The following is a 23,823-nucleotide window of genomic DNA, read 5'->3' as shown; positions in this document are numbered from 1 at the left end:
TGGGTATTGTAGTTTTGTTTTTTCCTACTGTTTTCTAATTGGCTGCTGAGCATTTCTAATAAACAAATGAGAAAGCATAATCCTCGCCTCCGCTTCCTTAATAGAATTGAAAATTCTTGTCACGTATGTTCGCAAATTTTTAATTATTCTCTTATTCCTTCATAGGCGTGCTCTCTGCCCTTTACAACATAAGTTCTTGAAGAATTATTTCCGAAGTTCAAGGTGAGTATTTTGTAGGCACCTAAAAGTTCCCAAATAGTCTTTTGTTTATGCCCACTGAAAATATGACAGCGAAACATGTAAAAAGTTCCTAATTAGTCTTTAGTTTATGCGCAATGAAAAACAAGCGTTTTGTCTCTTTTAACCTTGGAAGTACTTCAGGTCAAAAGTGCACAGTAATCTTTGAAAAGAAAGTAAAAATGAAATGTGGGTGAATAACTTACTTGTTCTTTAAGCACTTGATTTCAGGCTCACGATACTTTAAGTAACTGTCTTTCTAGTCTTTTATTTAAGGTCGGAAGAATTAGTGTCAGGGACCGGATGACTGAATTATTGCTTCGGGGTTCTTCTGAAAATTCTGCTGAAAGTGGAAACACCTCAGAAAAAAATCCTCATGATCCACACGGGTGACCAGGGAAGGAAGGCTCCGGATTCCGGTGAGCATAGCTGCCCAGGTTTCAGATTGCTTATGTGTGACATTTTCAGAATTTCAGTGTAAATATGAGTGACATTCATGAGTGACACTTTCTCGCGAGCAAAATCAAGCAATGAAGGCAAGGGAAACATAAATATAAGAACCCAGGCGCTCCACTAAAATTAAATGAAATAAGTGGCACAACTTTGCAGACAGACTAGTGACTGATGAGTTTGGTGTGCCCTTGATCTCTGCCTAACTCAGAACACTACACGCATCAGGTTTCGGCCCCGTGTGCAGAAGTCCTCAAACTGTCCAGCATTTATTGCGCTGCCTTTTGGCAGCAGGCCTTACTGTCTTTGCATGATAGACTGCAGGTTCAATCTGTGTGTAGCAGTGGGCACCACAGAGTGTGCAGGCGCGTGAAGCTATTTCCGTGCAGGTGGCTTACATATGTGTGCACAGTGTAGCTGTGCGCGATGCTAAGTGCATGAAGTAGGCTTGTATCAGTGTGCACAGTGTAGCTATGCACTATGCTGTTTGGATGCAGGAGAGTTGTGTCTGTGTGCACTGTGTAGCTGTGTGCTATTCTGTATGGGTGCACGAGGCTTACATATGTGTGCACAGTGTAGCTGTGCACGATGCTAAGTGCATGAAGTAGGCTTGTATCAGTGTGCACAGTGTAGCTATGCACTATGCTGTATGGATGCAGGAGGCTTGCGTCTGTGTGCATAGTATAGCTGTGCGCTATTCTGTATGGGGGCAGGAGGCTTGCATATGTGTGCACAGTGTAGCTGTGCGCTATGCTGTACGGGTGCAAGAAGCTTGCATATGTGTGCACAGTGTAGCTATGCACTATGCTGTATGGATGCAGGAGGCTTGCCTCTGTGTGCACAGTGTAGCTGTGCGCTATGCTGTACGGGTGCAAGAAGCTTGCATATGTGTGCACAGTGTAGCTCTGTGCTATGCTGTATGGATGCAGGAGGCTTGCCTCTGTGTGCACAGTGTAGCTGTGCGCTATGCTGTACGGGTGCAAGAAGCTTGCATATGTGTGCACAGGGTAGCTCTGTGCTATGCTGTATGGATGCAGGAGGCTTGCCTCTGTGTGCACAGTGTAGCTCTGTGCTATGCTGTACGGGTGCAAGAAGCTTGCATATGTGTGCACAGTGTAGCTATGCACTATGCTGTATGGATGCAGGAGGCTTGCCTCTGTGTGCACAGTGTAGCTCTGTGCTATGCTGTATGGTGCAGAAGGCTTGCGCGGGTGTTCACAGTGTAGCTGTGCGCGATGGTATGTACATGCAGGAGGCTTGATTCGGCGGGCAGAAAACTCCAACAGGACGTGAGGATGTGAGCAGAGGAGCCTGCCTCAACCCAAGTCAGCACAGGTGCCAGTCAGTGTGTTGCTGGGCGGGACGGCAGAAAATCAACACTGTGAAGTCAAGTACACAACATTTGCCAGCCAGTAGGGCCTGCGCCCCCACCCCCCCGCCCCCGAACCTGGCCCAGCTTCTGCCTGCAAAATCTGGAGAGAGCATCATGACAGGACTAATGGGCCTCTGAGGAATGACGTGAGGAGTCGTAACGACCCCCTGCCCCCACAGGATGAGAGAGATCCCTGCCAAAACACGCACCACTGTAACAGACTTAAAATAATCAAACCCTCTCAGTTTATTAGTAGTAAACCATGAATCACCTAACTTGCGCCATTGTATAAATTAAGGACAGTGTGTGTGTAGGTTGTGACATCACCTAACGAACTCTCAACTCAAGTAAACATCTAATTAGAATCTGATTTTAGCTACAGACGTAGTCACTGACTGACATTTATAATTTCCTTAAGAAAGCTGAAGAAAGTTTAATTACGTAAATTAGCAGACTCGTCGGGTCACCGTCACGGCTAAGTGCTTTCAATGAGGTGGAGCACAATGAAAAACCTCGGAAGGTGTCACAAGACACAGCAGCCCTGTGGCCTGTAGATTATTGTGTTCTGAAATCAGGTCTTGCAGATAAACCTGAGAAGGATGACTAGACAGCGCAGCCCTGCCTGCAACTGTGTCTGACAACAAGTAAGACTACAACACATCATGACTACAACGTCCTACAAAGGCCTGGCCAATAAGTACTTACTTGGAAGTCTATGTCTGTCTCAGTCACACTGCCGGTCCGCGCAGCACACGCGCACGCGACTCCTCGCAGCGCACGCAATCTGGATCACATGCCACTCAGGCGTGGGCCCATAATTGCTGAGTGCCTGAGTCAGGTCGATGATACTGCTGTGTCCGGGGTTATGCGCAGGCTCAGTCATTTTCACATCTATCACTTTCTGACTGACCCTGCAAAGTTATTTCTTTAACAATCAGGTTCATTGTGGTCTTCGAAGGTCCTTGCGGAGAGGGGTAGTGCTCGGATTGGGAGAGCGCTTCCCTAAAGAGCAGCCTTGGTGACTTCCTAGTTGCTATTGTGGGACGGTGAATTGGCAAACCTCGTAGTGGGCAAAGTCTGGTTTCGGGCCAACCACAGCACCGAGACCGCCCTGATCGCAGCCACCGATGACATCCGAGCCCTGCTCGACAACGGAGAAACAGCGGCCCTCATCCTCCTGGACCTCTCCGCGGCCTTCGACACTGTCTGCCACCGTACCTCAGCAACGTCGGAATCCAGGAGAAGGCACTGGAGTGGATCATCTCCTTCCTCGCCGGAACAACACGGAGAGTCCGCCTCCCCCCGTTCAGATCAGAAGCCACCGAAGTCATCTGCGGCGTTCCTCAAGGCTCCTCGCTCAGCCCTACCCTCTTCAACGTCTACATGAGCCCCCTCGCTGCCATCGCATGCCAGCACAACCTCAACATCATCTCCTACGCCGACGACACCCAGCTGATCCTCTCCCTCACCAACGACCCAGCCACCGCCAGAGCCAACCTACACGATGGGATGAAAGAGGTAGCCGAATGGATGAAGAACAGCCGCCTGAAACTGAACTCAGACAAGACGGAAGTCCTCATCTTGGGCTCCTCGCCCTCCGCCTGGGACGACTCCTGGTGGCCCCCCGCCCTGGGCACCGCACCCAAACCGACAGATCACGCACGCAACCTGGGCTTCATCCTGGACTCCTCCCTCTCCATGACCAGACAAGTCAACGCCGTCTCCTCGTCGTGCTTCAACATCCTGCGCATGCTACGTAAGATCTTCCGGTGGATCCCCACCGAGACCAGGAAGACGGTCACCCAGGCCCTCGTCACCAGCCGTCTGGACTACGGCAACTCCCTCTACGCCGGAACCACCGCCAAAATCCAGAAGAGACTCCAGCGGATCCAGAACGCCTCAGCACGACTTATCCTGGACATCCCTCGTCGCAACCACATCTCCGGACACCTGCGAGACCTGCACTGGCTCCCGGTCAACAAGAGAATCACCTTCCGTCTCCTCACCCACGCACACAAATCCCTACACAACCAAGGCCCAGGATACCTCAACAGCCGCCTCAACTTCTACGCCCCCAAACGGCAGCTCCGATCGACCGGCCTCGCCCTCGCCGCTGTCCCCCGCATCCGAAGAGCCACCACAGGGGGAAGGTCCTTCTCCTACCTCGCCGCCAAGACTTGGAACTCCCTCCCGACCCACCTCCGCCTGACCCAGGACCACCTCGCCTTCAGGAAGCAGCTCAAGACCTGGCTGTTCGAGCAGTAGCGGACCCCCCCTCCCCTAGCGCCTTGAGACCCTCCGGGTGAGTAGTGCATTTTACAAATGCATTGATTGATTGATTGATTGATTGTGCGGGGGAGGGCACACTTGGTGCAAGATCATGATGTGAAGAGGCACTCAGGCAAGTACAGGTGCGGTGCTAATCCCCTTGTCTGAGAAGGTGGGGTGGACGAGTGGGGGTATGAGGTAGGAGAGATATCTGGAACTGGTCCGTAGAAGGCAAGTCCTCCGAAAAGAAGATGGGGTATGGAGGTAGTGTCTCCGATTGAGCAATCAGAAATCGGGTGAGGTATGGTTGCAGAGAGATACATTGTGGCAGCACTGACTGACTGCCACTGTGAGGCTAAGTGAGCTTGCTCAGCTGCTGGACTTGCCCAAAGTCTGTGGGAGCAGCCAGCCAGGCACTGGAACGCGCTGCTACTACTGTTTGTAGTGTACTTTCTGTGACACCTGACACTGCAGCATTATGCGTGACAATGCATTTCAGTGCGGTGATGCGGAGCACCGCACTGAAATGCGTTAGCGTCACACTTGATGCGTGATACTTGGCAGGACTGGGTGAAGAGGCAGGAAGCAACAAACGCAAGGGTGCTTTGTAACTTGTCATGGGTTTTTATAGATCGCATGAGGAGTAGGGTTCTTTAACGAAGGGAGCGGGAAAACACGTGGCGCACATGCTTTGACAGATACAGAAGACTAGTGCAGCCAGTCTCTGTTCCACGTGGGTATCAACACATGCAGTCTGATTCAAGTTCTAAAATAAGCATTGGCAAGTGCAACAAATATAACACAACTGTAATGCTCATGCTGGGGGCAATATATAACTAAAGGCAGATAAGCACTATGATTTACTAAGGTTTTTTATATAAACTTTGATGTCAAAGACAAAATGTAGCCAAACTTAAAAAGCTTATTACCACAATGTTTACTGATACATATTTATACCACAATAAGCGGTTGAGCTAGATCTTTTGCACAACTCCTAACAGCTTCCCAATACAGAACGAAATGGGGACACTATTCCCCCTTTCACAAATGTTCAAGCTAAATGTAGTGAGTTTTCTCTAGAATAATTAAACTACAATTAGAGTAGTATTTAGGGAGGACATATAGTATTCAGGGAGATTTGAAATAATGAAAACCATGTCTGAGTTTCTGGGTAAAGAAGACACTACAATACTTCCTTGGAGGAGAACAAATATCTCACAGTACTGCTCCTTCACTTCAGAAGCGGACTGAACGTACTGGCAGCGACCTAGGAACAACTCTGAAAGGACGTGACTGTCTCTTTCTTGTACCTGTGACAAAGAGGTGAACTCAAAGGGTCAAAGAGGCTGACCTCCTGTTCATACTACAGGAGCAAATCAAGCTACAAAAGGCCTTTACCTTCACCTACCCAGCTGACCAGTGCCAGCTGGACCTGGGCTGGACCATGCTGCTTGTCTTCAGCCTGACAACCAGTGTGTCTCTAAGTTCCTACCCTGAGCTCCTGAGGGGGCTTTAGTAGTATACTCCTTTGGTGGATTTGAACTAAAAGGAATAAAGTTAGTAGGTAAAATCTTTGACCAGGACAAACCTCATTTGTGTATTCGACTCGCGCTCCATCGCAATCAACATCAAATTGCAGATAGATTCTGGTCTACCGTGACCATTGACTATCATTAGCACGGAGTGCTTCTTGCTGCTATTCCTACTTAAAACTAAATTATATCTTCAGTTCCCCTTATTGGATTTTTTGTCATGTTGGTCTCATTTTGTTTATTAAATATTACTCTATTTTCCTAAATTGGTGTGGGATTTTTCTTACATTGTGTTTTCACTTTATTACTGTTTTGGTACTGCATATCTACTTTACACATTGCCCCAGGTTAAGTCTGTCTGCCTCGTGCCATCAGTGGCGTAACGAAAGTTGAGCCCCCCCAACCCCCACCCTGCAAAGTACAAGGAGGGGCCCGCTCTGGATTTAATCCAGAGCACTCAGGCCTGACTACTGTGCTGAGGGGGCCGCCTGCAGCTCTGGCCCCCCACCCGCACTGTGTGGGCCTGTGTTACACCCCTAGTTACTCGGCGTTAAGAGCCAATGGACGTCAAGAACCTGAGCAAAACATCACAGGTCGCCATGTCACTAGGCACACATCACTGCACCTAACGCCGTCACTCGGTGCACAACATCATGGTATGTAACGTTACTCGGTGGTGCACATTACTGTACGTCACTGAGCGCCACTTCGTGTTGGTGGCCAACACCACTGGACATCATCAGGGCACTCAGAGTTCAATGTCACTGGGCGTCAAGTCACTGGGCAAAACATATCTGTACCTTACATCACTCAGGGTACAAAAACACATCACAGACAAACCATTGAGGACACAGTGATGCTAATTCTGAGCACCACTAGGCACTTGTAAGACCAGCAGCCAGTTCTCACAAATGTACATCTAGAGAGCAGAGGAAAGCAAGTGTCCGTCCTACAGGCAACGACTGGGGTGCCTTGATAGATCGGAGTGCGAAAGTCATATCACGACTGGGATGCATTTTGATGAGCTGTATCTGGACCTCAGCACTGGACTGATAAGAAATACTACAGGGAAAGATTGAGGTGCATTGCCTGTGTGAGGATCCCGTTACGGAAATATCAAAGGCTACCGGGGGTTATAACTGAGGCAAAGCGCTACGTTCTGATCTTAGTTCTAGAAGTCCAGGATGGTTGCGTGGCTGTGGAAGTCTGTCCAAGAGTACAGGAAGCGCTGATGCTCACGATTAAATGCCTCGAAGCGATAAAAAAAAGGGCATCCAACTTCTGCATCCATTAAGTTTTTGCACTGGCTCCCGATCCAGCAAAGGACGGAGTTCAAGGCCTTATGCTTGGTTCATAAGGCGCTTTTCGGTGGAGGAGCCACCGATCTGCAGAATCTCTTCTCTTGGTATACTCCCCCTAGAAACCTTAGATCTACAGCTGCAGGTTTCACATGTACCTTTAAAATCTGTTAAGCCAGATGGGGCGGCAGGAGTTTGTCACATTGTGCTGCCAAGTTGTGGAATCAGCTGCCCATCTCCATGAGACTAATGTCCAATAGGCTACTCTTCAGGAAAGCGTTAAAATCATGGCTGCTTCCATCTTTAAAAACTAGTCATAACATCATGTTTCCTCCTTTCTCTCCCCTATTAGCGCCAAGATGCCTCAGCATTTGTGAGCTCTATAAAACTATATCCTATCCTATCCTATGAGGTGGAACCTGTAGGAAGGGGGAGTCTCTAGTTGGCGCAGTGCGGCACTGGCGACAAGCAGGGACTCTCTCTTCCTCGTCAGGGCTGAGGGTTACCGTCAAGACAACCTCTGCTTACCCTCTAGGTAGTGTGGCTTAAGCAGTCTCAGGCTAATCTCTGGGGCACATAGGGTTAAAAATTTGCAATATTACACCATCACAATCAACCCACCACACAATGACACCAAACTGTATTTGTAAAAATATATATATCTTTATATAAATTTCAAGCAGGTTTGTAAATACAGTTATCAAACTTTCAATAGCGGTTCCAGTTTACTTAGTTTCAAGTTGCCACAGTTCTTTCTAGCAATTCAGCAATCTTTCAGGCCTTCTGCCCAGGTTCAACAAGGTTCAGTGTCTCGTAGCGCCTTAATGCGCGTTCCGCTGTCTCCGCTCGCTTCAGAGAGGAGATCGGGCCCGGCCGGCCAAAGCTCACGCTTCCCGCGTGGGCCTCGAGGACCAGGAGCAGTGCGAGCCTCGGTTTCAGAGGCGGCTCGCGTTGAGGAACAGGCAGCGCGGTGCGAGCTCAGGTCGCAGGACGCTCGCACCGGGACGACAAAGAACACAGTACCTTGGGGGAAACTTGGTGAGGCGTAGGTCAATGCGGCAGTCCGCGTCGCGTTGTCTTCCGTCTGGCTTGGAGCGAGCGGCGGCTCGGCTCTGGCTCGTGGGTCGACGTTGCTGTGCGGGCCGGGTTGCACGGGGCCAGCGCCTCGGGGTTCCTGATCAGGAGGGCGCACTCAGGGGACAGCGCTCCTCGGCGCAGGCCTCTATCAATCCAGGCGACGTTCAGGCACCCCACGCAACAGCTGTTTCTCGGACAGCGGCGGCGAGTTCAGGGGCACACGACACGAAGGGGGGCAAGCAGGCACCGGGCGCCCCTTCTCTTCACGTTGCGAGCTGCAGCTCGGGGTCAGTCACTGTGCTCGGATCAGCTGGGCTGATCTTTACGATGCTTCTGGGCCAGGCGGGCGGCAGTCACTTTGTTTAGAGAGAGGGCAGCTCCCAGAGCGTTGCTGAAGAGCGCGATGGTCACAGCGCGCTCCGCTTTTCCTGGAGAGGCTTGCAGAGGGGAGACAGCATCTCGCAGTGGGTCCTCTGTCAGGGGGTAGCGCCCACTGTTCCTGGGGCGCTGGTCAGGGGGCAAGTTCACAGGCAAGCCCTTGGAGATCTCTCAGCAAAGTTTGGCACAAAGTTTTACAAAGCAAAAGTCTTCTTGTAGTCTTTTCTTTCCCTCTCCTTTGGCAGCAAGGCACCAGACACAGGCCAGAGACAGCACTCCTCCTTGTCCTTCCAGGTCCTTCTCTTCGGGCAGAGTTTCTTCTGTAGCACAAACAGGATCTAATTTACAAGGAGCAGGGCTCCTACTTTTATACCCAGTTTCTTTTGTTCTTACAGGCCAGGGGGGCCTTTGCATAGCCACTTTCATTCTCTGAGTACTTTGTTGGGTGCAATCCGGCTTCTGCTTTCAGTGTGAGGGGCAGGCCCATCAGACACTCCACAGGGGGTGGAGCCAGCATTGTGTGGACAGGGGCAGCCAGAAGTACCTTGTTGATGGGGCTGCGCCCTTCCTGGGCCAGGTGTCGGCTGAGTCATAAGTCGCTCCCCAGGAGGGTGGAGCCAGCATTGTGGTGGCAGAGCACTGCTAGATTCAGAGTCAAGAGCCACTCCTACCTCCCACTAAGGTGTAACCTTCGCATTCACCACCTGTCATCCCCCAGCCCTGTCACTCACACATCCCAGACAGTCAGATACACATACCAGCAGAGGCGGGCTGAAATGGTTAGGCAAGCAAATGCTAACTTTCTAAAAGTAGCATTTGCAAACACAGGATATTAAAATAAACTTTACTAAAAGAAATATTTTATTATTCTGAGTTCAGGCATACTAAACATGACTCTCTACCATGCTCCCCGAGCCTGCTGGGATTATAGAGTGTAATAATTCCAGCAGCCCATTCTGGCCTAAGGGAAGCAGGTAGCCTTACAATAGTGAAATACGAATTTAGTTGTACTTCACTACCAGGACAGGCCACACACATCAGGGCTTGTCCTACCTTACACTTACAATGCACCCTGCCCTCAGGCCTACCATAGGGGTGACTAATATGAAGTTAAGGGAAGGTTCAGGGGCTGGCAAGTGGGTGCACTTGCCCCGCCAGCGTGACAGTACGAGACTGCACGCAGGTTCTGCAATGGCAGACCCTAGACACATCTTAAGGCTGCTTCTGTGGGTGGCGCAACCAGCGCTGCAGGCCCACTAGCAGTATTGGCATCTACAAGCCCTGGCACTCCTGGTGCACTTTACTAGGGACTAACAGTAAATCCAATGCACCAATCATGGACATCAATCACATGTACAGTTTACAATAGGGAGCACTTGCACTGCGGCACGGGTTAGCCGTGGCGCAGTGCCCTGAGTAGCGGAAAACCAGCAAAACATCGGAGGCACACCAGCAGAAAGTGGAAGGGAAACTCACGCCAAGGTGCCAGGTCTAACACGTGTCCCCTCCAGCTGAAATGTGGGGCGAACTACCCTTCCCCAGGGAGTTCCACATCACTAAGGCGGAAAAATCTGGACAGACCGTCAGCATTGGCGTGATCTGTGCCAGGGCGGTGTTCCACCGTAAAGTCCATACTCTGTAGAGAAATGGACCACCTCAACAGTTTCGGGTTCTCACCCCTCATTTGCATCAACCATCTGAGGGGCCTGTGGTCCGTCTGAACTCAGAAGTGAGACCCAAACAAGTAGGGTCTTAGCTTCTTCAGCGCCCAGACCACAGCAAATGCTTCTCGCTCTATTGCACTCCACCTACTTTCCCGTGGAAGTAACCTCCTACTGATGAAGGCTACGGGTTGGTCAAAGCCCTCCTCAGTCATCTGTGAGAGAACAGCCCCTACACCATGCTCTGAAGCGTCTGTTTGCACTATGAATTCCTTGGAGAAATCAGGAGCCAGGAGCACGGGCGCCGTGCACATGGCAGTCTTCAGGGTGTCAAAAGCCTTCTGACAGGTGTCAGTCCAAATCACATTCCTGGGCTGCTTCTTCGAAGTCAGCTCTGTCAAGGGGGTCACAATCGTGCCATAGCCCTTGACAAACCTCCTGTAATACCCAGTGAGCCCCAGGAAGGCTCTCACTGCCGTCTGGGTCTTGGGGGGTTCCCAAGCCAGGATGGTCTCAATTTTGGGTTGCAAGGGTGCCACCTTGCCACTCCCCACTTGGTGTCCCAAGTACACCACGGAACCCTGCCCAATCTGGCACTTGCTTGCCTTGATTGTGAGGCCTGCTCAGCGCAGGGCCATCAACACTTCCCAGAGGTGTCGCAGGTGTTCTGGCCAGGTGCCACTGAACACCGCGATGTCATCCAGGTAGGCGGCACTAAACTCATCCAGCCCAGCCAACACCTGGTTGACCAATCTCTGAAAGGTGGCAGGGGCATTCTTCATTCCAAATGGCATAACCCGGAACTGGAAATGCCCATCTGGTGTAGAAAATGCTGACCTCTCCTTTGCCCCATCGGTCAAGGCGATCTGCCAGTACCCAGACGTTAAATCAAACGTGCTGAGGAACCGGGCAGCCCCTAGCCGATCAATGAGCTCATCAGCTCTGGGGATGGGGTGCGCGTCAGTCTTGGTGACTGAATTGAGTCCTCTGTAGTCCACACAGAACCGGAGTTCAGGTGTGGCTCCCGGCGCAGCAGCCTTTGGGACCAAGACCACGGGGCTGGACCAAGGACCGCTGGAAGACTCAACCACCCCAAGGGCAAGCATCTTGGAGACCTCCTCCTTGACGCAGGCCCTGACCCTGTCAGTCACTCTGTAAGCCTTATGCTTCACCGTTAAGCTGTCCCCTGTGTCCACATCATGGACGCACCAATCTGTGACACGAGGAACCAGGGAGAACAGATCTGGAAACTGCCCCAGCAACTGGCGGCAGTCTTCCTGTTGTTCAGGGGTCAGGGTGGGTGAGAGGTTAACTCCATCCACTGACCCGTCTTTCTCACAGGCCACTAAGAGGTCAGGAAGAGGCTCCGACTCCTCTTCCATTCCATCATCAGTTGCCAACAACATGCCCACTTCGGACCTTCTTAAGTGGGGCTTGAGGCGGTTGACATGTAGGACCCTCAAAGGGTTCCTGGGCGTCTTCATGTCCACCAAGTATGTCACGGGGCTCTTGCGTTCCACAACCTCAAATGGACCTGTCCACTTATCCTGAAGGGCACAGGGTTCCACTGGGGCCAGGACATACACCTCTTATCCAGGCTGAAGCTCGACCAGAGTGGCATTCTGGTCGTACCACCGCTTCATCTCCTCCTGGCTGGCTTCCAGATTTGCCTCGGCAAGTTGTCTGAAGCGCCTGGTTTGGTTTCTGAAGGCCAGCATGTAGCTATATACATTCTGGGGAGGTTTCCTGGGAGATTGCTCCCAGCCTTCCTTTACCAAACTCAGTGGTCCTCTCACGGGGTGACCGTACAGCAGTTCAAAGGGGCTGAACCCTAGGGACTTCTGTGGCACCTCGCGGTATGCAAAGAGCAGGCATGGTAAGAGGACGTCCCACTTACGCCTCATTGGACCTTCCAGGCCCATGATCATGCCCTTCAGGGTTCGGTTGAATCTCTCAACCAACCCGTTACCTTGGGGATGGTAAGACGTGGTGAACTTGTAGGTTACACCACACTCTTGCCAAAGGGACTTCATATACTTGGATATGAAGTTGGTCCCCCTGTCGCTCACCACCTCTAGAGGGAATCCCACTCGTGAGAAAATTCCCATCAGTGCACGTCCCACCACGGGGGCCGTCACTGTCCTCAGAGGGATGGCTTCAGGGTACCGGGTGGCATGATCCACCAAGACCAGGATGAACCTGTTGCCCATGGCTGTCTTGGGGTCCAGAGGCCCAACAATGTCAATACCCACTCGCTGGAATGGCGTACCGACCACAGGAAAGGGTTGGAGGGGAGCCTTGTTCTTCCCTCCGCTCTTCCCACTTGCCTGGCAAGTCGGACAGGTCCTACAATGAGCATCTGAGCTCTTGTGCATTTGGGGCCAGTAAAAGTGGGTGACAAGCCTGTCATAGGTCTTGTCCATCCCCAAATGTCCTGCTAAAGGCACATCGTGAGCCAGCCCCAGTAGGAAGGCTCTGAACTTCTGGGGTACCACCAGCACACGGGCTGACCCAGGTTCAGCAGCCTTAGGCTCTGAATACAGGAGGTCATTCTCCCAGTACACATAATGTGTTTTGGCCTGAACACCATTGGCCTGGTCTGCAGCCTGTTGCCGCATACCCACGAGAGAAGGGCATTCTTTCTGCTCCCTGCAGAATTCCTCCCTGGAGGGTCCTCCTTCTTGCTGCCAATGGGTCAGCTCAGGCAGGTCCCCCAGTTCGGCGATCTGTTCCCCTGTAGGCTCCAGGGCATCCCCCTCAAGGTCTGCTTCCTCCTGGACCGTGGGAACTTCAGGGGCCGGTTTCCCGCGCCCCCTGCGCCTTCTCCCTAAGGCCGGTTCCTGGGCCTCTCCTTCAGGCCCCAGGACCTCTTGGTCACCCCTACTGGCTGCCATCAACCGGGTGGTCACGCACGCCCAGTCAGGTAGACCCACCATCTTCAGGTGAGTTGCCTTCTCCACCTTTTCCCAAGGGGAGTGCTCCAAGTCATTCCCTAGCAAACAGTCAACAGGCATGGTTTTCCTCACACAGACCTGCAGAGTACCAGAGACCCCCCCCCACTCGAAGGGAACTTGAGCCATCGGACACTGACTCTCTGAATTATCAGCATTGATAACCCTACAGTAGGCATGGGGTACAACCTGCTCTTGAGACACCAGGTGCTGCCTCACTGCAGTCACACTGGCTCCTGTGTCTCTAAGAGCCTCAGCTTCCTTACCATTGATGATCACCACCTGCCCATATTTCTTAGTGTTAGAGGGCAGGTAGTTTGTAGGGACCATCTCACTGTCTCCTAGCGAGACTAGGGTCATGTGAACGGGATCTCCACCCCCCGGGACCATCACTTCTTCTCCTAAGTGAACACTAGTCACTTGACGGGGCGGAGCACCAGTGGGTGCTGGTTTTCCAAACAGGCGACACTTGGGGTCACTGGATATGTGCCCCGGCTCACCACATTTGAAACAATTGAAGGGCCCCTTTGGAACAGGTTTACCTGTCGGGCCCCATTCTGCTTTGGGGGTGGGGGAGGCTGAGAATCTTTCTGCTGGTCCCCTTGGGGATTACTTTGGGGGCCTTTTTGGAACCCTTTCTGTTTTCCCTTGTCCCCCCCACTCTTCTGCTGGGGACTCTGCCCACCCTTGGCGGAGTCTCCCACTGGACCCTTGTGGACCCTGGTGCTGAGCCAGCGGTCCGCCTCCTCAGCAAGCTTCCTCGGGTTGGACAGCTTGCTATCAATCAGGTGCTGGCGTAGCTCAGGAAAACAGTGATCAGACAAGTGCTCCCATGCAATTAAATCAAAGAGACCTTGAAAATCATTCACGTTGCTACCCTTCACCCAACCATCCAGTGCTCTGCAAAAAAAAGTCACATACTCCACATACGTATTCCCAGGCCGCTTAGTACACCCCCTAAACTTCTGTCTATACATTTCAGGGGTAAGCCCATACCTGTTCATTAAAGCTTCTTTCATGTGGGAATAGGATATTTGGTTTTCAGTGGGCAAATCTAGCAGGGTGTCCCGCCCTTCGCTAAGGAACCTTCCCCACAACCCCGCTCCCCAATCCTTGTCAGGGACCCGGTGGGAGGACATGGCTACCTCATATGCCCTAAACCACTGTCCTATGTCATCCCCCTTAAAGAACTCTTTAACTACGTCTTTGGGGATATGCACTCTTGACTCTACCTGCACCGGCGTTGTGCTGCCACCAGAGGGAGGATTCTCCAAGCTTCTCTCCTTTAGAGTCATCTCCCTCATTTTCAATTCATAATCCATTTGGTGCTTTCGCTCTTCCAGCGCCATTCTTTTGGTCTCAAGCTCCAGTTGGATTTTCAATTCTGCCAGTTTCCTTTCATGATCCCTGGTTTCCTTCCTGTCTGCCAGCTCCTCTGGCGACAGGCCTCTGCCAAAGCTATGCACGCTGTCTGGTTTTTCGAGATCCACCAGATCCACAGGTGCATTCTGATCCTCAGGTGCATTCTGATCCTCAGGTGCATTCTGCTCCTCAGGGGCCTTTCTGGACTCTATCCAGGCCTTCAGGGCTTTGTAGAGTTCTGGTTTGTTTCTACACCCGGCGTGTGGAACCTTGAGCTTCTTGCAAAAAAACTTCAATTCACCTCTTGTGTAATTATCCAGTTTTGCTGCATCCCATTCCACCTCCAACATCTCAGAGGTCGTGGATTCCGCTCCATCAAGGCTCTTCGCGCCCGGCATGGTTTCTGCACTAGGGATCTTTTCTTGGCAAAATTAAAAACAACGTCTGTGGCTAAGTTACTGGACTGTAATCACTGTGCAATGGTCAGAAGTTAAGGTATAAACACTGCAAATGTAAATTCGAAAAATCCTCACCGCTGCGTCCAATGTAGGAAGGGGGAGTCTCTAGTTGGCGCAGTGCGGCACTGGCGACAAGCAGGGACTCTCTCTTCCTCGTCAGGGCTGAGGGTTACCGTCAAGACAACCTCTGCTTACCCTCTAGGTAGTGTGGCTTAAGCAGTCTCAGGCTAATCTCTGGGGCACATAGGGTTAAACATTTGCAATATTACACCATCACAACCAACCCACCACACAATGACACCAAACTGTATTTGTAAAAATATATATATCTTTATATAAATTTCAAGCAGGTTTGTAAATACAGTTGTCAAACTTTCAATAGCGGTTCCAGTTTACTTAGTTTCAAGTTGCCACAGTTCTTTCTAGCAATTCAGCAATCTTTCGGGCCTTCTGTCCAGGTTCAACAAGGTTCAGTGTCTCGTAGCGCCTCAATGCGCGGTCCGCTGTCTCCGCTCGCTTCAGAGAGAAGATCGGGCCCGGCCGGCCAAAGCTCACGCTTCCCGCGTGGGCCTCGAGGACCAGGAGCAGTGCGAGCCTCGGTTTCAGAGGCGGCTCGCGTTGAGGAACAGGCAGCGCGGTGCGAGCTCAGGTCGCAGGACGCTCGCACTGGGAGGACAAAGAACACAGTACCTTGGGGGAAACTTGGTGAGGCGTAGGTCAATGCGGCAGTCCGCGTCGCGTTGTCTTCCGTCTGGCTTGGAGCGAGCGGCGGCTCGGCTCTGGCTCGTGGGTCGACGTTGCTGTGCGGGCCGGGTTGCACGGGGACAGCGCCTCGGGGTTCCTGATCAGGAGGGCGCACTCAGGGGACAGCGCTCCTCGGCGCAGGCCTCTATCAATCCAGGCGACTTTCAGGCACCCCACGCAACAGCTGTTTCTCGGACAGCGGCGGCGCGTTCAGGGGCACACGACACGAAGGGGGGCAAGCAGGCACCGGGCGCCCCTTCTCTTCACGTTGCGAGCTGCAGCTCGGGGTCAGTCACTGTGCTCGGATCAGCTGGGCTGATCTTTACGATGCTTCTGGGCCAGGTGGGCGGCAGTCACTTTGTTTAGAGAGAGAGCAGCTCCCAGAGTGTTGCTGAAGAGCGCGATGGTCACAGCGCGCTCCGCTTTTCCTGGAGAGGCTTGCAGAGGGGAGACAGCATCTCGCAGTGGGTCCTCTGTCAGGGGGTAGCGCCCACTGTTCCTGGGGCGCTGGTCAGGGGGCAAGTTCACAGGCAAGCCCTTGGAGATCTCTCAGCAGAGTTTGGCACAAAGTTTTACAAAGCAAAAGTCTTCTTGTAGTCTTTTCTTTCCCTCTCCTTCGGCAGCAAGGCACCAGACACAGGCCAGAGACAGCACTCCTCCTTGTCCTTCCAGGTCCTTCTCTTCGGGCAGAGTTTCTTCTGTAGCACAAACAGGATCTAATTTACAAGGAGCAGGGCTCCTACTTTTATACCCAGTTTCTTTTGTTCTTACAGGCCAGGGGGGCCTTTGCATAGCCACTTTCAGTCTCTGAGTACTTTGTTGGGTGCAATCCGGCTTCTGCTTTCAGTGTGAGGGGCAGGCCCATCAGACGCTCCACAGGGGGTGGAGCCAGCATTGTGTGGACAGGGGCAGCCAGAAGTACCTTGTTGATGGGGCTGCGCCCTTCCTGGGCCAGGTGTCGGCTGAGTCATCAGTCACTCCCCAGGAGGGTGGAGCCAGCATTGTGGTGGCAGAGCACTGCTAGATTCAGAGTCAAGAGCCACTCCTACCTCCCACTAAGGTGTAACCTTCGCATTCACCACCTGTCATCCCCCAGCCCTGTCACTCACACATCCCAGACAGTCAGATACACATACCAGCAGAGGCGGGCTGAAATGGTTAGGCAAGCAAATGCTAACTTTCTAAAAGTAGCATTTGCAAACACAGGATATTAAAATAAACTTTACTAAAAGAAATATTTTATTATTCTGAGTTCAGGCATACTAAACATGACTCTCTACCATGCTCCCCGAGCCTGCTGGGATTATAGAGTGTAATAATTCCAGCAGCCCATTCTGGCCTAAGGGAAGCAGGTAGCCTTACAATAGTGAAATACGAATTTAGTTGTACTTCACTACTAGGACAGGCCACACACATCAGGGCTTGTCCTACCTTACACTTACAATGCACCCTGCCCTCAGGCCTACCATAGGGGTGACTAATATGAAGTTAAGGGAAGGTTCAGGGGCTGGCAAGGGGGTGCACTTGCCCCGCCAGCGTGACAGTACGAGACTGCACGCAGGTTCTGCAATGGCAGACCCTAGACACATCTTAAGGCTGCTTCTGTGGGTGGCGCAACCAGCGCTGCAGGCCCACTAGCAGTATTGGCATCTACAAGCCCTGGCACTCCTGGTGCACTTTACTAGGGACTAACAGTAAATCCAATGCACCAATCATGGACATCAATCACATGTACAGTTTACAATAGGGAGCACTTGCACTGCGGCACGGGTTAGCCGTGGCGCAGTGCCCTGAGTAGCGGAAAACCAGCAAAACATCGGAGGCACACCAGCAAAAAGTGGAAGGGAAACTCACGCCAAGGTGCCAGGTCTAACAGAACCTGTTTACTTTGAAGAGGTGTTTGTGTCTGATCTGGAATGAAAGGGGGCTATAGGTCAAGAGAGAGATGGATCAGTAGAACGCAGGGATTGTGAAAGAATCTGTAGAGGGGCACCAGCGGAGTTGTGAGTGAAGGGTATGTATGCACACAGATTTCCAAGCACCGCCGGCACACTTACAAAGACTTTATTGGAGCGTCTCAGATCTACACACATCTTATGTCAAACTCACAAAGACTTTCACGTTAGTACCTCAGATTTAAACAAGTCTTAATGCGAACTCACAAACATGTTTATCCGAACATCTGAGATTGGCACGAGTTTTATGGCATGTTCACTCACAGAGGCTTACACTGTAGCCCCTTTGATGTGCAATGCACACTCACATCGGCTTGCTCTGGAGCATCTTATTTTTCCAAAACCTCCCAGCACACTCCCAGGGGCTTGAACTGGAGCACCTCTGGTGTACACGAGTCTTATGGCACACTCACATAGACTCGTAATGCAGCACCTCGGATTTACACAAATCTTAGCAAACTAGTGCCTAATTTGAGTCACACTTTTTTTTTTTGGGCACCAGAGAGCAAGAGACTGAAAAATGAACAAAGCAGAAAGACAGAGGAAGAGAATGACGAAAAAAACACTATAAAGGGAGAAAGCAGGAGTGTGTAAGGATGAGATAAACGAACAGTTAGTGTCTGGCAGCAGAATAAAGAGGCCGTAGGGTGTTTCAAGACCACGCAGCCTTGGCATTCGGTACGCCAACATTTAATTGCACCGGCCGTGGGTTCCAGAGCAAAGATTTGGGCATGGGCATTTATTCTATTACATATTTAGCACTGTGGCACACCCTGGGGGCTTGAACTGGAGATTTTCGAAATGACACAGATGTTTTGGCACACTCGCAGAGACTTGCACTGGAGCACCTCAAATGTACAAGCATTCTATGGAAAACTCGCCAAAGTTTGCACTGGTAAAACTCTGATTTACACGGGTATTATAGCATACTCTTGCCAACTTGCACTGGGCTACCTCAGATTTACATAGATCTCATGGCACAAAGACTTATACTGGAGCATCCCCAATTTGCACGGATCGTATGGCAGACTCACAGAGATTAACGCTGGGGCATCTCCAGATTGCACGGACCCTATGGCCCACTGACAGAGGCGGGCCATGTCTGGAGCACTTCATATTTACACAACTCTAATGGAGAACTCACCAAGACTTGCACTGGTGCAACTCAGATTTACATGGCTCTTATGGCACACTCACACTCGGGCATCCACTGTCGCCACTCTGGAGATGTCTGTTGTCTCTTGGGTGCAACAATTATATGACTACGGTAAAAGCAAGCCATGCACACTTCATATTTACACAACTCTAATGGAGAAATCACCAAGACTTGCACTGGTGCAACTTGGATTTACAAAGCTCTTATGGCACACTCACACTCGGGCATCCACTCCCACCACTCTGGAGATGTCTGTTGTCTCTTGGGTGCAACAAATATATGACTACGGTAAAAGCAAGCCATGCACACTTCATATTTACACGACTCTACTGGAGAACTCACCAAGACTTGCACTGGTGCAACTCAGATTTACACTGCTCTTATGGCACACTCACACTCGGGCATCCACTGCTGCCAATCTGGAGATGTCTGCTGTCTCTTGGGTGCAACAATTATATGACTACTGTAAAAGCAAGCCATGCATCTTCTTAAAGTTCGAGAATAATTTATCACAAAAGTGCAGTCTATTTCAGAAATGTTGCAGAGGGAAAACAAAGAGATTCCGACAGCAGTCAACAGAGAGCTCAGAAGAAGCCCTGGAGAGCAGACCCCTTCGAAGACTTCTGTGCGAAGTCCAGAGGTACAGCCCTGTACCAGACTCACTGTTACTGTGCTTGAGCAGGACTTTAACTTCAGGTTTAGAGATTTAAAGTGGGATAAAACATAAAGGAGAGCTGGATTACTGTTGCGGCTGTCGATCACTTTTGGGCATTTTCCCCAATGCAATTATCACCAGCAAAAGTCTGGGGCAGTGGTTGACGATTTTTTGTACTTTTCACCATAGGGAGCCCAATTGGCTCACAGTGAGAGACAGTGAATATCACGTTCATACTTCTCCAAGCCATAAAGCAGCTCAAAACTATTAATTCCAACATCAGCGCTATACCTTTGCAACTTCCTTCCTCCCTTCATCGTTTATTTATTCATAAGAGGGACGCCAGAAATGGCTGGGGGCGGAGGCACACATACATAGGTCGAGTTAAATGAAGATTAAGAGATAGCCATAGAGAGGGGCAGTGTGAGAGAGAACGAGAAAGATGAAAGAGGGAGAGAGAGAAAAGAAGAGAGAGAGAGAAAGCGAATGACAGGAGTTCTAAAGCTACAGAGCGGAAAGGGGGAGATAGATACGGAATAATAAAGAAACTCAAGCAGGACGACAGAGATAATTAAACAATGAAACAAAGAGACGTGGAGAAGGAAGAAGGAGATGAAGAGAACGACGGATGGAAAGAAAAAGACAGAGGGGCCCATTAGGATCACGGGCAGATGGCCACCGCCCGCATGAAATAGGGTTTAGTTGTTTATAAACAGGGACACTAGCAATTATGTGGCTAAAAAAGACAAAACTATGCCACAGGTGGCATATTCTATGCCAGTATTATTTACGGCGTTTCCCATTTTAAGGCAGTAATACTATGCGAGCAAAGGGTGCGCTTTATTTGTAGCAGGTCAGCACTAGTAAGGAGGGATTCACAGTTGAAAGGTGAGCAGGTAACCCTACCACGCGTTTTCATCCTTTTGAGATAGAAACATTTGCAACAACATGCAGCCTATTGTGCGTCATGTGACAAGTGTAGCAAACACATAATTATGCCGAAAATACCATAGACGTGGAATCGCTCATTCTAGTGGCCTGGTAAAAGAGACAGAGCCGGCAGCTAAAATCGGCCGATAAACAGTGCTGTGGCACCCGCTGAACTCCGAGCAGCCACAGAGTACTAGTCTGTGCTGAGGGGTGTGGGGGCCAGCAGCTCGCCCCCGCCCGCGCTGCAGGGGCTGCGGGGACCTGCGTTACGCCCCTGCGTGCCATTGCGACCACGGGGTTGAGCTCAGGTTAATTTAGCGACTTTGAGGGTTCACTCTGAGAAGGGTTGCGATTGTACCTAGCACTGTGTAATCATCCACCCCAAATAATAGTCTTATTTCTTTCAGTGAGATTTGGAAGAAATGCTCTAATTATAACTGTGGGGTCACATATAAGTGAGATTTGGAATAATCAGCACATTTAGAGTAACATGGAAATACATCTGTTTATTGGAAGAGATCAGTCATTAGGATTTCAACTAATGGTAAGTTGAATTATCATTAATCAGTGTAGGAGAAATATGGGTTGAATGTACTGATTTGAGGGTGAAATGTCAAAAATTCGTTCAATACAGTGAAAAATATAACTGCTTCTGGAGACAAGTAGCAATATGGCAGTTGCAATATAATATATGGCGTAACGAAACTTGAGGGGGCCCCCCTGCAAAATACATGGAGGGCCCCCCCCCACGTGGCCCGGCCCACCACCTACCTCTTTGCCCTACTTTGGATGGATTGACAGATGGGTGGGTGGACGGTGGTACGGATGAATGGATGGATATGGGTGGATGGATGGATAGTTGTGTGGCTGGGGATAGATGGATGGACTGATGAATGGATGAGCAGACAAAGGTACGGATTGATGGATGGATGGATGTAGATGGATGGGTGGATGGATGGATGTGTGGCTGGGGATAGATGGATGGACTGATGAATGGATGAGCAGACGAAGGTACAGATTGATGGATGGATGTAGATGGATAGGTGGAGGGATGGATGGATAGGTGGAGGGATGGGTGGATAGGCGGAGGAATGGGTGGATAGGTGGATGACAGACAGGTGTGTGGTGGCTGGGCGGACGGATAGATGGATTAATGAACCAATGAGTGTGTGGCTAGGGATGGACAGATGGATATGTGGCTGGGGATGGCTGGATGGGTGGATGGAAGTACGGATGGATGGATGGATGAAAGGATGGGTGTGTGGCTGGGGATGGATGGATGGAAAAATGTGTGGATGAAAGGATAGGTGTGTGACTGGGGATGGTTGCATGGGCGAACGAATGGGTGGGTGGATGGATGGATGGAAGGATGGGTGTGTGGCTGGGGGGGATGGGAGGACAGACAAATTGATAGATGGATGGATGAACGGATGTGTGTGTGGCAAGGGATAGACGGACTGATTTGTGGCTAGGGATGGACGGATGGATGGACAGAGGTATGGCTGGATGGATGAAAGGATGAGTGTATGGCTGGGAATGGATGGCTGAATGGATGGATGGACGGACGGACGGATGGATGGATGGATGCAGGAGCGGGTGATGCAGTTAAGCTCGGCGGGCGGGTGATGTTGACTCATGTTGGAATAGGATTTATTTAATTTACTCTATTCTATCGTCTAGATTTCCCCCCCTGCGGTGCTTAACTGCACCGGTCGCTGCTGGATGGATGGATGAATGGATAGTTGAATGGATGGATGGATGGACGGGTGGATGGAATGATGGGTGTGTGGCTGAGGATGGTGGATGATTGGTTGGGTGGATGGCTGGTTGGATGGATGGATGTTTGGGTAAGTGGAATGGGTGGACTGGATTTGAAGGTTAGAATGCACATGACATAGTAGGCAGTGGGAGGTGACAGGACACTAAGGCCAACTGGGGGTCTGATTTCAGAAGTAGGCATGTGGCACTGGTGGCTGGGAGGCAAAGAGGCGCCAGTCACAGACTCTCCTCACCCCAGGCCTGTAAGGGGTGCCACAGTAAGCAGACCCTTCCTGAAGCTTCTCTCTAGAGTCTCAACAACCTAAAGGGACCACAGGGCCTTTGCCAGACTGTCCCCGACCCATCAGTGAGTGGGGGCCCCATGCCACCCCGACTTGGCCTGTGATTCTCTGCCCCTAAAGGCCTCTCCACAGCCTCTCTCCAGCGCTCCTGTGAGCCGCCATTGTCCAGGTGAACAGCCCCCAGTGCCCAGAGTCAATGCCCCAATGTTTACAATCAGCCTCGCACAGTCCCCGGGCACCTGGCCCTACCTCATAAACACACTTGCTTGCCATGCCAGCACTCTAGTGCTCTTTGTTAGCCCTCCCAGAGAGAGCTTTAGGAACCCTCAAACTGCCTGTTATTCGTCAAGTATGCCCCTGACCTCGAATGTACCCAGGCCCGGTTCTAGCGGGAGGGCCAGGCCCACCCAATATAGCCCCATGGCCCTCCCAAAGCCGATTTGCAAGCAGAAAAACATTGTTTGTTCTTTTTCGTTATGATTTATTTGGGCCAGCGGCCTTGCTTTCTCATCCTAATTGTTTAATAAACATGATATGCACCAATGCCATGGGCTGCTTCAAGTGCCTGGAGACAGGCGTGAAGTCATGTAGGATGGCTGTTATCAATGAGCACATGTGAAAAGGAGGAAAGCCTGTGACACTCCTACCAGATCAAAAGAGACACAAAAGCTCTCATCACACAGTATTTAAGAGATACTACAGGGCCACAATAATCTGATAGTATTTTGCCATCCCATGGTAAGTAATTGAAAATGTGGAATTAGTATTTATATCTTAGTGGGCTTTTGTGCTATTCTTAAAGTGCAGCACTATATACTGCAAATACCACACACATCCTTTGACTTTTCTGAAGTGAAGACTTTTGACAAGTTTCACTAATACAACACAAATACAGCATTGACTGGAGCAGTGCAAGTTCTTATTAAACAAAAAAAACACTGTCCTGTGGCAGCACTGCCTACTTTTAATTTTCAGCGGTACACGCTGATGGCTGAGTCTAATATAATTACACCTCAATTATGGCACAAACACCACACATTGCGGCGAGCTACAGTGACTGAGTATTCGTTTTATTCTCTTTTTTTGTCATATGAATAGATACAAATGGAACATAGCACTGCTCTAGCCCCTCAGATCATAAAGAGATAAGATACTCCTGTGGGCTAATGCACTTGCTTCAAAGATGTTCTTATAATCTGTGACTTAGTAAGTTAAAATCTTGTCAGCCTTTCATTACTTACACAAGAGTGGGACCACTTGTATGTCCTTACATCAGTAT

Source organism: Lissotriton vulgaris, chromosome 1_1 (assembly GCF_964263255.1).
Source record: "Lissotriton vulgaris chromosome 1_1, aLisVul1.2, whole genome shotgun sequence".
Lineage (NCBI taxonomy): Eukaryota > Metazoa > Chordata > Amphibia > Caudata > Salamandridae > Lissotriton > Lissotriton vulgaris.
The sequence above is the reverse complement of the archived record's forward strand: the minus strand, read 5'-3'. Positions refer to the sequence as shown.